Source organism: Mesocricetus auratus, unplaced genomic scaffold (assembly GCF_017639785.1).
Source record: "Mesocricetus auratus isolate SY011 unplaced genomic scaffold, BCM_Maur_2.0 Super-Scaffold_100011, whole genome shotgun sequence".
NCBI lineage: Eukaryota > Metazoa > Chordata > Mammalia > Rodentia > Cricetidae > Mesocricetus > Mesocricetus auratus.
Genome location: NW_024429195.1, coordinates 7,148,410 through 7,160,771, shown reverse-complemented (window position 1 = coordinate 7,160,771; position 12,362 = coordinate 7,148,410). Strand labels below are relative to the sequence as shown.

The following is a 12,362-nucleotide window of genomic DNA, read 5'->3' as shown; positions in this document are numbered from 1 at the left end:
GTCTGCCGGCCGGGCGGTCCCTGGAGCAAGCTCGCTGCTGTTGAGCGTCGGTCTCCCAGGGCAACCTCCGACCCTGGCGGGGATTTAAAGCCGCAGGACCCCCTTTAGCGCGGTGCGGGGTGGGGAGCCTTGGCAGGACTCCCCTTCCCCCAACCCCCCCCTCCCCGCAAGGTCGTTTCAGCTGCAGCCCCCCCCCAGCCTGCAAAGAAGCAGTCTGGCTTTCCTCCGAGCCAGCCCTTCCAGCTTTCTAAGAGGAAGTGTCTTCTGGAGATGGGCACCACTTGGCATTGAGGGATTGAGGGAGCTGTGAAGTCGGATTTTTACTAGAAAAAAAATGCCTATTGGAAATTCCAGTAAAACTCTGTTTACAATATCAGACATCAGCCTTTGGTCTGTAGTTTGCCGGCTTGACTTAAGAGGCTATTACTTTCTATTAGTTAGTGTTTTTGTTTGTTTTGGTTTTTTTGATATCCTGTGTATTTTGTGCCTGAGATATTTTGGGTCATTCTAGCCCTAGTTTGGGCTTGCTCCATCCTGTTGTCTTGAAAGCACCAAACACCTGAGATTCCGGCCACCATGGGTCACCTCTTGCCTTCTGGGGCTTCACTTTCAATTCATTGCTCTTTAGTTATTTTGTAAAATATGTGCACATACTCAGAAAAGTATCCAGGATAATATAGTGGTCATCTGGTTACCTGATTCATTAGATGCCCAGGGTCAGGCCTAGAAGTCACTGTGTACGATTTCTGGTGTGACACGGATCTCAGCCAGCCTATTTGCAGATGAAAACTGGAAACAATGATGCTTTTAAGATATTTGTGGATATAAGCCAGTCGGTGGTGGTGCATGCCTTTAAGCCTTTAATCCCAGCACTCGGGAGGCAGAGGCAGGTGGGTCTCTGTGAGTTCAAGGCCAGCCTGGTCTTCAGAGCGAGTGCCAGGATAGGCTCCAAAGCTATATAGAGAAATCCTTTCTGGAAAAACAAAAAACAAAAACAAAAGCAAGCAAACAAAAAAAGGTATTTGTGGATATAATATAGAATGGTGGTCTGTAACTATGAACAGGTTTCATCCAAAGACCACTGGGAACCCAAATGAAGGAAGACAGAGATACTGGGTTTATCTTCAGAATGATGTCTTTGGAAGGTCCTGTCAGAGGGCAGACTTCCTTCCAGTGGTTTGGGAGAGGTTTCTGGTAGAAGGAAGGACAACTCCATGGTGTGATTGCACAGTGGCCTTACCTCTTATTTTCACGTAGACAAACCCAGGTGGCCCTGTTTCCTTTCTCTTTGTCATACTGTCAGAGGAGCTGTTCTCCAGTGGTTGTTCCTGTAGATAATTTCTATCCAACAGAACACAAGGTCTGTGAATGTAGCTTGTCATAGCATTGAGGCTTAGCTGTGGGCTGTGGGTTTCTAGCCAGAGTCTTTCATGGCAAGGCTCTTACTAGAAAGGCCGGAAAGTAGACGAGAAGTTAGGGGTATCAGTTCTCTGAGCAACAGTTTATGGTTGCTAACGCAAGACTATATTCATTAAGCACTACTGTAAGCCAGGTCTCTGTTGGGGGGGGGGCCAGGACAGCAGGCAGAAGAAGACTGCCTAAGTAGTTGGCAAAAGTGCCTAACTTGGGCTGGAGAGAAGGCTCAGAGGTTAAGAGCACTGACTGCTCTTGCAGAGGTCATGAGTTCAATTCCCAGCAACCACATGGTGGCTCACGACCATCTGTAATGAGATCTGGTGCCCTCTTCTGGCCTGCACGCAAACATGTAAGTAAAATACTGTATACATAATGAATTAAAAAAAAAAAAGTACCTAACTACCTGGCAGGGTCCAGCCAGGTTAGGATTTAGACCAGGCAGTGAGTGGCGCAAATCGTCTAGGGGGAAAGCAGGGAGAAACTGCACAGGGTATTTTTTTTTTTTGAAGAAACGAAGGTCTCGGAGGCCAGTGGAACACATGTGAGGCAGTCCAGATGTTTTGGTGGCTTTGGACAAAAGGGTCAAATGTGGGTGGACAGGGACACAAGGAGCACTATAGCAGGTCTAGGGCAGGAGAGGGGAGGTGGAGTAAGTCAGCAGGAGGGATTCGAGAGGAAAAAGGCCTTTGCAGACAATTTTTAGAACATAGGGGAGGGGCTTCTAGGGATGAGACCAGGACCTGAGGCATGCGCCCTACAACGGGGCTTAAGCCCTAATAAGAGCAGTTTGAGGTCCTCAAATTCGACTGGCCATCTACATAAAGAAGTCACCTGTGAAGGGTTGCTACATTTCTGCTTCCGGAGAGCTCAGGGAGCAGCCAGTCGCACTGCGGGGAGAGATGGGGGTATGCTTAATCAAGATGGCCTGCCTCTGGATGGCTTAATCAAGATGGCCTGCCTCTGGATGGCTTAATCAAGATGGCCTGCCTCTGGACGGCTTCTTCGACTGCTGCGTTTCCCCAGCTACATAGCAAAGAGTATTTCTTTTTGGATATGTTCAGCCTCCATTAGGGGCTCTCCCTTCCCAGAGGTCAAGGTCTTCTTTCCTTAGATGTCACTCTCCACCATTCTGGCAAGGGATCACTGGTCCCTCTCCCACTCTCCATTTCCGGTGTCTTCTCAGGATCCAGGACTTGGGATTTGACAAACCCCATGACTGAGGTAGTCAAGCCTTCATTCCTTGATGTGTAAACCGGAAAATCAGCCTGTACCTTTCTGCTTAGTTACTCTTTTACTCTTCTTTTGGAAGATTGATCCTGTGTTTTGTTTATTTTGTTTTAGATCTTATAAGTCTGTTTAGAAAATACGGATAACTTCTCGAAGCAGAAACCCACAGCTAAGCACTGAGATGAATTCCTGAATCCAATTGCAGAGAGGGAGGAGTGAGGAGCAAAGGGGTCAAGACCATGCTGGGGAAACCCACAGAGACAGCTGACCTGAACAAGGGGGAGCTCATGGACCCCAGACTGACAGCTGGGAAACCAGGCCCCCTGCACGTGGGTGTCAGTTAGGAGGCCTGGGCAATCTATGGGACCCCTGGTAATGGAACAGCATTTATACCTAGTGTACGAGTGGACATTGGGAGCCCATTCCCCATAGAGGGATACTCCCCAGAGTATCCCCATAGAGGGATACTCTCTCAGCTGACCCTGGGCATCACCCGGGAAGATGCGTCTGCACAGCAGTTACCAGCATGATTGGTGTGGAGGAAGAGGACCGAGGAGAGCTTTGCTTTCTTTAATCCTGGGTCCCTCTGAGGAGGGCGTGGCTTAAAACTACCTCTGCTAGATTCGACTAATCCATTCAGCTGGGCTCGCCGCATTTGGGGGGAGGGTGACACAGAGGCTCAATTAACGGGGAAGCCCGGTAGAATCATATTGTACAAATGCAGATACGTCTGAAGTGTGGCCCAAAGGCAACAAGAGGAGACTATTGGGGCTACAGACCCCCCAAGTGAATCTAGGATTCGCTTTGTGCTACCTATCAGCTGAGAAGCCCACAAGCAGAGACAAGAATTGAATCCAAAACTTCTGGACACAGAGAACTGGCAGTCTGAGAAGACAGTGGATCTCTTTCCTGGAGAACTGCCTTGTAGACATGAGGTTACATGGGGGGGGGACGCAGCCAGTCGTCTGGAGCTCAGGCTTGCTCTCTCGTCAGCCCCATTCAGAGCTCGCAGTGTCCAGGCTCCTCAGTGTCATCCCGCGCATTCTCCGTCACTCTTCGCATGTGTGGGCGCGGGCCCCTCTTGAAATGTGGGCTTTAGTTTCTGCTGATATCCAAGGGCATCTGGGCTTGGGGAAGGTAACGGAACCAACAGTCCATTAACAGTGTGGACAGGCTACTGATGGCATGTAATGGAGGTTTCTTTTCACAATATGGAGTTTAAGTGTGTCTTTACAATGCAGAATACACAAGTGTTCCTATCCCTTCTTCCTGTCCCCTGTTGTAAGGTGGGAGGCCCCAGGGAGGGGCGTGGGAGAGAAGAAGACATGGGAGATGGCTATACCGGAAACTGTCTTGGAGCTTGGTGAGACGCCTGAGCGGGAAGTAGTACTCAGGAGAGAGTTAGCCACCGTTTGATAACAGCCGGTAGACTTGTTTGTAATCCATAGCTCCAGCTATTATAAAGGGAAAGATGCTCCTTACAGAAAAATTAGAAATGCATGGAATTGGGTGAAAACTGAAAAAAAAAACCCAGTCACCTATCCTGAGGCCAATGCTAACATTTGCACATATTTTCTGCATATATATATATATATAAACTTGCCTTTCCCCCCACTTAACATGACCTTATAAATACACTCATATATTTCATTAATCTTTATGTCAAGCATAAGTACCATGAAATTCCATTATGCTTTGCATTCAGTTAGAGAATTAGTCAACAAATATTCAGTTCTATGCTTCAGGCTCTGAGGATACAAGAGGAAATAATTAAACGGACAAGGCCCTTCGCTTCCTGAGTCTTATATTCTGGAAGGAGTTAAAGCAGGACATAAGTCATTAGCTCTATCTGTGAGATAATCTGTCCCGGTCCGAGGGACATTCAGTGTGGGCCTGGAGGACACCTAGGAGAGAGATGAAGGACAAGAGATACGAGAAAGGATGACAAGACAGGACTCTGAGCAAGTCGACAAAACTTTATTCTTTCCAAGGGGTATTTAAAGGACTTGGAAGAGGAAGCGAGGAGGGGAGGGAATGGGGGTGATGGCCACAGCTGCAAGGACACTGTCAGGGCAGAGGTCAGTGGGAGAGGCAGAGCCTCCTGTGTTGCCTGGTAACCTAGTCCGCAGGGCAAGGGGACAGGGGTAGAACCTCCTGTGTTGCTATCTTTCCCGATTGCCCAAGCCTATCTCTTCAATTTAGTTTGGTTGCCTGTGGTCTCAGTCAGAAGACAACAAAAGTATGGAGACTACACATGCAGGCATCTTGTTGAACAACTTCCCAATAATAAGAATAAGTAACAGGGTGAAGAGAAGATTTTTTAAATGACATTTAAAAACATTTTTATTAGAAACAAGCTTGTTTTACATGTCAATCCCAGTTTCTTCTCCCTCCCCTCCTCCCCTGCCCCTCACTGACCCCCCTATCCTTTTTCTTCTCCCTAGGGAGAGTGAGGCCTTCCATGGGGGATCTTCAAAGTCTGTCATATCATTTGGAGCAGGGCCTAGGCCCTCCCCTGTGTGTCTAGGCTGAGAGAGCATCCCTCTATGTGGAATGGGCTCCCAAAGCCCATTTGTGCACTAGGGATAAATACTGATCCATTACCAGAGGACCCATAGATTGCCCAGACCTCCTAACTGACAGTCAGATTCAGGGGGTCTGAGTTGGTACTATGCTGGTTTCCCAGCAATCAGTCCAGGGTCCATGAGCTCCCCCTTGTTCAGGTCAGCTGTTTCTGTGGGTTTCTCCAGGCTGGTTTTGACCCCTTTGCTCATCACTCCTCCCTCTCTGCAACTGGATTCCAGGAGTTTGGCTCAGTGTTTAGCTGTGGGTGCCTGCTTCTGTTTCCATCAGTTACTGGGTGAAGGCTCTAGAATGGCATTTAAGGTAGTCATCAATTTCATCATCAGGGAAGGACATTTAAGGTAGCCTCTCCACTATTGGTTAGACTGTTAATTGGGGTCATCTTTGTAGATCTTTGGATGTTTCTCTAGTGCCAGATTTCTCTTTAAACCTGTAATGGCTCCTTCTATTATGGTGTCTCTTTTCTTGCTCTCCTCTGTTCTTCCCCAGACTCGATCTTCCTGCTCCTTCATGTCCTCCTCTCCCCTCCTCTTCTCTCTTCTCTTTCTCCTAACTCTCCTTACCCCCATCCTCCCAATTTGCTCAGGAGATCTTGTCCCTTTCCCCTTCTCCGGGGGACCATGTCTGTCTCTCTTAGGGTCCTCCTTATTTCCTAGCTTCTCTGACGGTGTGGATTGTGGACTGGTAATCCTTTGCTCGATGTCTAAAATCATTCCCTGAGACTGTCTATAGAAGGAAGCACCACTGTGGTCAGAAGCTCATGCCCAAGGGAGTCTCTACCGTGTTGTCCATCTGCTTTCCCAAGTTTCCAGAAGGTGAGCAATTTAATGAAGGGCCAGTGACCCTTTATGTGTCAGGGAAATGTTATGTACGGGAAGATTTTAGGGAACAGCGTCTATGGATCGCATATTATGAACAGGTTTGGACTGTTTTCTGGGTATACTTTTTAATTTTCAGCTTTTGATGCAAACAATTTAAATTTCCATGTTTTTTTTTTTAAAGTCAGAGTCTGACTATGTAAGCGAAGCTGGTATTGAACTCCCAGCCCTCCCTGCTCATTCTTTGGAGTGCCGGGATTACAGATGTTTATGCCCTGTGTCAGCTTAATTCCATTCTTTGATCTAAATGCTGGTGGTGGAACAGGCTCTGGCACCCAAGGGTAGCTTGCTGGAGCGTTACAGTCTCGTGTTATTTCTTCTGAGTTTAGTGACGAGGCTCGCTACATCTGCCGCAGCCTGATCATGCCCCTGCTGCATGCGTCTCCCTCTGTGCCTTTTCCAGCTAATACCTATTTACCTTTCGCGGTTTCCAGGCTACATCCCCAACGTTGCCACCGTTGTCTGCTGTGACTCCTGCCTGAGAGCGCAGATCACAGGCAGTCTCTGCTTGTGTCTGTAGGTTTGCACCGTCTGTGCTGTCACTATGCTGCAAATGCCACAGAGATAGGACGTGAGTACGTCTTCTCTTCTTTGCCACGTCAGTGGCCTGCTGGGCACATCATCGAGCCAGATAGATCACGGCAAGCATAGGCAGAACTTAGCATAGCCCCGCATTCCACCAGCGAGGAACTGGGACTCAGGGCCCACAGGTCTCAGCTCATGAACCTAGTTGCAGCACAGGAACTAGGATTTAAGTCCCTTGGATCCCATGGTAATGCTCCCTCCACAGGATCACAGGAACTCTGTGTGTCCTTAGCACTCTTATGATGAATCCAGAAGAGTTGCTTAAAGTGTAGCTTACGTACATAGAGATGTAAACAATTTACAGGTCTATGACAACACGTCTTATACATGTTGGGGCATGTTTTAATGCTGAAATATTAGCCATGTATACTTTTATTATGTTTTTAAAATTTATTTTATAGACCAACCACAGTTTCCTCTTCCTCCTCTCCTCCTGTCCCCTCCCCCTACCTCCTTTTGACCCCCCCCCCATCCACTATCCAGAAAGGGCAAGGCCTCCCATGACAGTCAGCAAAGCCTGGCATATCAAGTTGAGGCAGGACCAACATCCTCCTCCTGCATCAAGGCTGAGCGGTTAGGGACCCCACAAACAGTTATACTACAGTTATACAACTGTCACCCTTGTGCAGAGGGCTTGGTGGGTCCCATGCTGGCTCCTGAGCTGTCACTCTAGTGTCCGTGAGCTCCTGGTCTGGAGTCCACGAGCTCCCCCGAGCTCAGTCAGCTGTCTCTGTGGGTTTCCCTATCATGATCTTCACTTCCCCTCTGCTTATATAATCCCTCCTCCCTCTCTTCAGCTGGACTCTTAGAGCTCAGCCCAGTGCTTGGCTGTGAATCTCTGCATCTGCTTCCACTAATAGGCTTATATATAAACGCACACACACATGTATATATATATGTATATATATGTATGTGTGCATACATATGTACATATGTATGTATATGTAAGCATCTCCATAGACCGTGTGGCAATACAGCCAGTCATTGTTTTCCAATGACACATCTAAGTCCTTACTTGCCTGGCCGCTGCAAAGCTCACCACACAGGCTGGCATCCTGAGACTCCCACATAGGCCGATCCCACTCTCCTGGTTGGTAAGTGAACCCGGCATGCTTCACCATGCCCACCAGCTTACAGAGTTAGCCTTTTCTTTTCTCATGACAGCTGCCGTGGTTGACTAGGCCCCGTCTTGTAAGTTCTAGAACCCCAATCATTTTTTTCCCCTTCCGTGGCATGGCATCTAGAGCGAGCAGCTTTTGCCTTAGCAAACACCGATGTGCTGTCTTTGGAGGGACTTACCGTTTTGACCAGATGGAGTTTCCAGGGGAGGTTTCCAGGGAGCTATGTGCAAGCCCTTGGGGAGGCTGGTACACGGAACAGATCGTCACACACCCCCCCCACTTTAATGCACTCCTTTGTGATAGAACTTGGAGACTCCTCCCCTCATGTCTCCTCTGCTTGGATCTGCTTTGGCGAAACTGGCTCCAGCAAATCACAAACAGAAGCTGGAAAGCACTGGTGCTGAGCGAGGCTCACCTAGGAATGCCACGTGACAGAGCCTGGGCCAATCCTTGGAGATGAGAGGCCAGGAGGAACAGTGACAGGCGCTTGCAGCTGAGGGCCTGAACAGCGTGTCACCCAGCCAAGTGTTGGCTCAGGTCAGCACGGAAGAGCTCAGCCATGAAGGATGAACTGTGTCTGAGTTTACAAGACAAAAACCACCGGATTTTGGGAGAGTCAGTTACGTAGCACTAGACCCCAAGCCTGCGTCTGATGGCTCCCGAGTCCAGAATCTTCTAGCTCTGTTTCTGTCGTCTATTTTCCGGATTGTTTTTGTTGTTACTGATCTCATGCAGCATGTCTCCCTGCCTACGTGGCTATTTATGTTATACACTGGATGCTATTGAAAAGAAGTTACAGAAAACGTTTCAGGGCAGCGTAGTCAGGAAATAGAGGGGGCGCCTAAGAGACAAGTGTCCCCTCACTCACCTTGTCTGGTTCCCACCCCTACCTGGTTGATGCCCAGGAATTCTGACATAACTGTCTGGAGTGTCTACAAAAGAGCTGTACGCCTCTTTCTGACACACCTCCCAAGCGAGGCTTGTGAACGACTTTTGTCTAGCCTCCTGTGACCTGTTTGTCTGTTTATTGCTAAAATCCCTTGGGTGGTTTGTGTCCATTAGGACTCCCCTTCTCCACCTAGGGACCTGTGCAAAGAGCATAAAAGTCTCTCAAGGCTGAAACTGGGCGCTGTGGGGCAGTCTTTGTGCACTGTGAATGTGCATTGCTCTCCCTGTTAATAAAAAGCTGATTGGCTGATAGCTGGGCAGGAAGAGATCGGGAGAGGCAGCCTGACACACAGAGAGTTCTGGGAGGAAGAAGGGCGGAGTCAGAGGGGTTGCCAGCAGGCACAGAGGGGACAGGAGGTCAGGGTGCCATGTTGATAAAGGCACCTCCGTGTTGGCAGAGCGTAAATAATGTGAACATGGGTTAGCTTAAAGAGCTATTAGTAATATGCCCGAGCTATTTATTGGCCGAGCATTTATAAATAACACTGAGTCCTCAGTGTGTTTATTTATTTAGGAGTTGCTGGTGGGACAGAAACTTCTGCCTACAACCGAGGATAAGCAGAGGCTTTCCCTGGGCTCTCAACTTAGTTACAGATACCATTCAAGCCCCAAAGCTCACAGCCTGCTTCCTCTAAGGCACTCAGGGCACCCTCTCCTGACACCCACACTTGGCGTGCTTCCTGTAGGCCTTGTGTCTCCGTTTAATCCATAGGCTTGCCAGGTTTGCTCCCCTCCATCGTGAACTTTGTTTCTGGGCGGGCTGGCTGCCCCCAAGCAGCTGCCTTCCCCACCTCCAGACCCCTCAGACGGCAGTGCAGCAACCTTTAGCTGCCTTCCCCACCTCCAGACCCCTCAGACGGCAGTGCAGCAACCTTTAGCTGCCTTTCCTGCTTCTGGCGACAAGCTGAGGTTGAAGATTATACAAGGCTCCTCCTCCTCCGGAGAGAATTACACTCGCTTAGGGAGGCATGTAGGCATTCTTATAGTAAGAAATAATACAGAACCAACTCAGCTCTCTTTTGGTGATTGTTGTGATTTGAAGCTAAAGCAGGGTTTTGCCTATTTCAATGTAATCCTTGTGTATAGATCCCAGCAGGCCCTCCACAGGAGAGATAGTGGGTTCACCAGCCCCCCCACCCCGCTCCCCTCTCTTGGTTGGTGCGGGTCCTCATTTTCTGCTCTTAGCCCATTCAAAATTACCAAGAGAGTTTTTTCAGATCCTCAGTTACCATTTAAGAACCAACATAACCCTCAGATAAAAAGCACAGAGGCGCCCGTTTGGATCTGAGTGTCCCCTCTTTCTATCATTTGTCTTGGTCGTGATGTTTTCTCACAGCGACAGAAAAGTTACTAATCAAAAGGGCGTCAGCCATCGCTTTTGGTTTGCTAAATGCCTGCTCCTCACTCCTCCGATGATTCCAATGGGATTTTTGGGAAAGCTACACAAAACTCTATACTTAAATACCCGCCGCAACAGATTTCACTGCGTTTTATTACCCGAATCTATATGCAGCATGTTATTTTATGGCTTTTAAAGCATTTTGATGAGGATTTTATTCGTAAGATTTATTTTTATTTTATGTGTATGAGGTTTTATTTGTCTGTCTGTCTGTTTGTCTGTGTATCACATATGTGCCCGGAAGTAGTAGGGAGGGACTCGGAGTGTGAGTGGCAGCCCTTTGTGGTCTGGAGTGAGGGAAGAGACATCTCTCTCTCTGAGACTCTGGTGAAGAGGGAGGGTCAGCTAGCTGCTCCTCAACCTCTCCGAGCTAGAAGATTTTCACCCCAGCCCCTGACTCCCCAGTCTTTATTAGTAAATAGAACAATAAAGATTTAGTTAAAAACGGCATTTGGCGGCATCAGCAGAGCCGGGGGATGCAGAAGTCCCTCAGGGTCACCGCCTGAGGACGCTGCAGTTGTGGATTCAGGTACGGCTGTGGTGCCAGTGATAAACCAACTCTTAACCACTGGGCCACCTCTCCAGCCCCTAATGAGGGTTTCCTGAACACAGGTCTTTGTTAGGACACGAGAGAGAGAGAGAGAGAGAGAGAGAGAGAGAGAGAGAGAATATCTTCCTTCTCAAATCTAAATGGGCTTCACCTCACTATCTGAAATTTAAGCCCCTTTCTCTGTTTTATGAAACATTTGTTTATCCGAGTAGTGGTGGCTCACGCCTTTATTCCCAGCATGTGGGAGGCAGAGGCAGGAGGATCTCTTTGAGTTCATCAAATGCCCAATCCACTTTTCCACTTGGTGTTTTCTGGGAATGTAACTTTTATTTTTCTTTTCTGAAATTAACTCACATTTTCTCCCATTCCCAACTTGCTCTTTCCCTGGTGTTGGGAAAGAGAAGCTGCGTGTTGTCTAATTGAAAAAGTCATCTCTGACACCTTCTGAATTCTAGCCACAAATCCAATCATTCACTATGATCCTATACAAATTCCTTCTAGTTTCCCCTCAAAAGCCTTCATGTCTCCAAGCCTAGACTTAAATTATTTATGTCCATCTTGGATGTGTTAGTTACTTCTGAAGGACTTTTTTATATCCTTCTGCATTATTATCACAGCAGTCGCGGTGGTAATTCTGATTGCCAATACAACAGTGAGACTCTGGAACTTGCTGTGCCGATGAGGCTGGTCTTGAATTCACAGGGACTCTCCCTACTTCTGTCCTCCAGTGATGGGATTAAATATGTGACTAACAAAACTGAAACCGTGAACACAAGTTTCCTTACTTGGAGCCTCCACTTCCCTTGGTTTCCACACCGTGGCCATGCCGGTTAACTGTCTGAGCCCCGTACCCGCCGGGTCCCCACGCCCACGGCCCCTCCCATCAGCGCACCTCCCACCGCCCCGCCCTGAACCCCTGTGAACTCCCACCCACTCTTTGCTCCCTCCAGGAAACCGGGGCTCCCTCTGTGCCTCAGAGCTCCCGCGGTTCCTTCTGCAGAGTTTCCATGACTGTAATCATGTAGCCGTATAAGCGGTTGCTTAGAGACAACCTCCCTAATGGACACTTGAGCTCCACGAGGGCAAAGGACCACCCGGGGTGCGGTTGACGGACCCTGTTCCCAGCACTTGGAACCATCATCGTCTTCATGACCAGCCAGGGAGACCTAGCTTCCCTCCCACGCTCCTCCCACTCCTGGAAACTTTCTTCTCCACAGTCTCTCCCACCCGTCTCTAACTCACGCGGCTTAATTAGAGTTAGTTACACACCCGTGGTGGCCGGGTATTTTACTGGATCAACGAGCGATTTACCAGCGTCTACACCACTGGGGAAAATGCCTTCTCCCCTAGCAACATTAGCTGACAACAGCTTCTCAGCTAGGGCCAGGGAGCTCGTAAGTCAGTGCGGGGATGTTGGCAGAGACACCGTATGAAGATCTCGTGCATGCAAACACGGCTGCTATGAATCTGTGGATGCAAAGGCCGTGTCACCTCCAGGAGCCGGCGTTTCCCGGCTCTTCCTGTGTCTTCCTCTTTCACAGCGTCTCCTGAGCCGTCTGGAGGGGGAGGGTAATACAGACACACCATTTTGGAGCAAGTACTCGCTATCATCACTTTTTCCGTTATGAGTTTCTGTATTAACCACCACTCGATGC

General features: G+C 48.7%; 1 long non-coding RNA gene across 1 annotated transcript; it reads right to left on the bottom strand.

The window, feature by feature from the left end:
- Window positions 1-5,452: 5,452 nt before the first annotated feature.
- Window positions 5,453-8,231, bottom strand: LOC121143048. Its single transcript, XR_005880178.1, has 3 exons — window positions 7,989-8,231; window positions 6,523-6,651; window positions 5,453-5,512 (listed from the first exon to the last, which is right to left on the bottom strand). It is a non-coding gene; the product is annotated as an uncharacterized LOC121143048 (long non-coding RNA).
- Window positions 8,232-12,362: the final 4,131 nt, after the last annotated feature.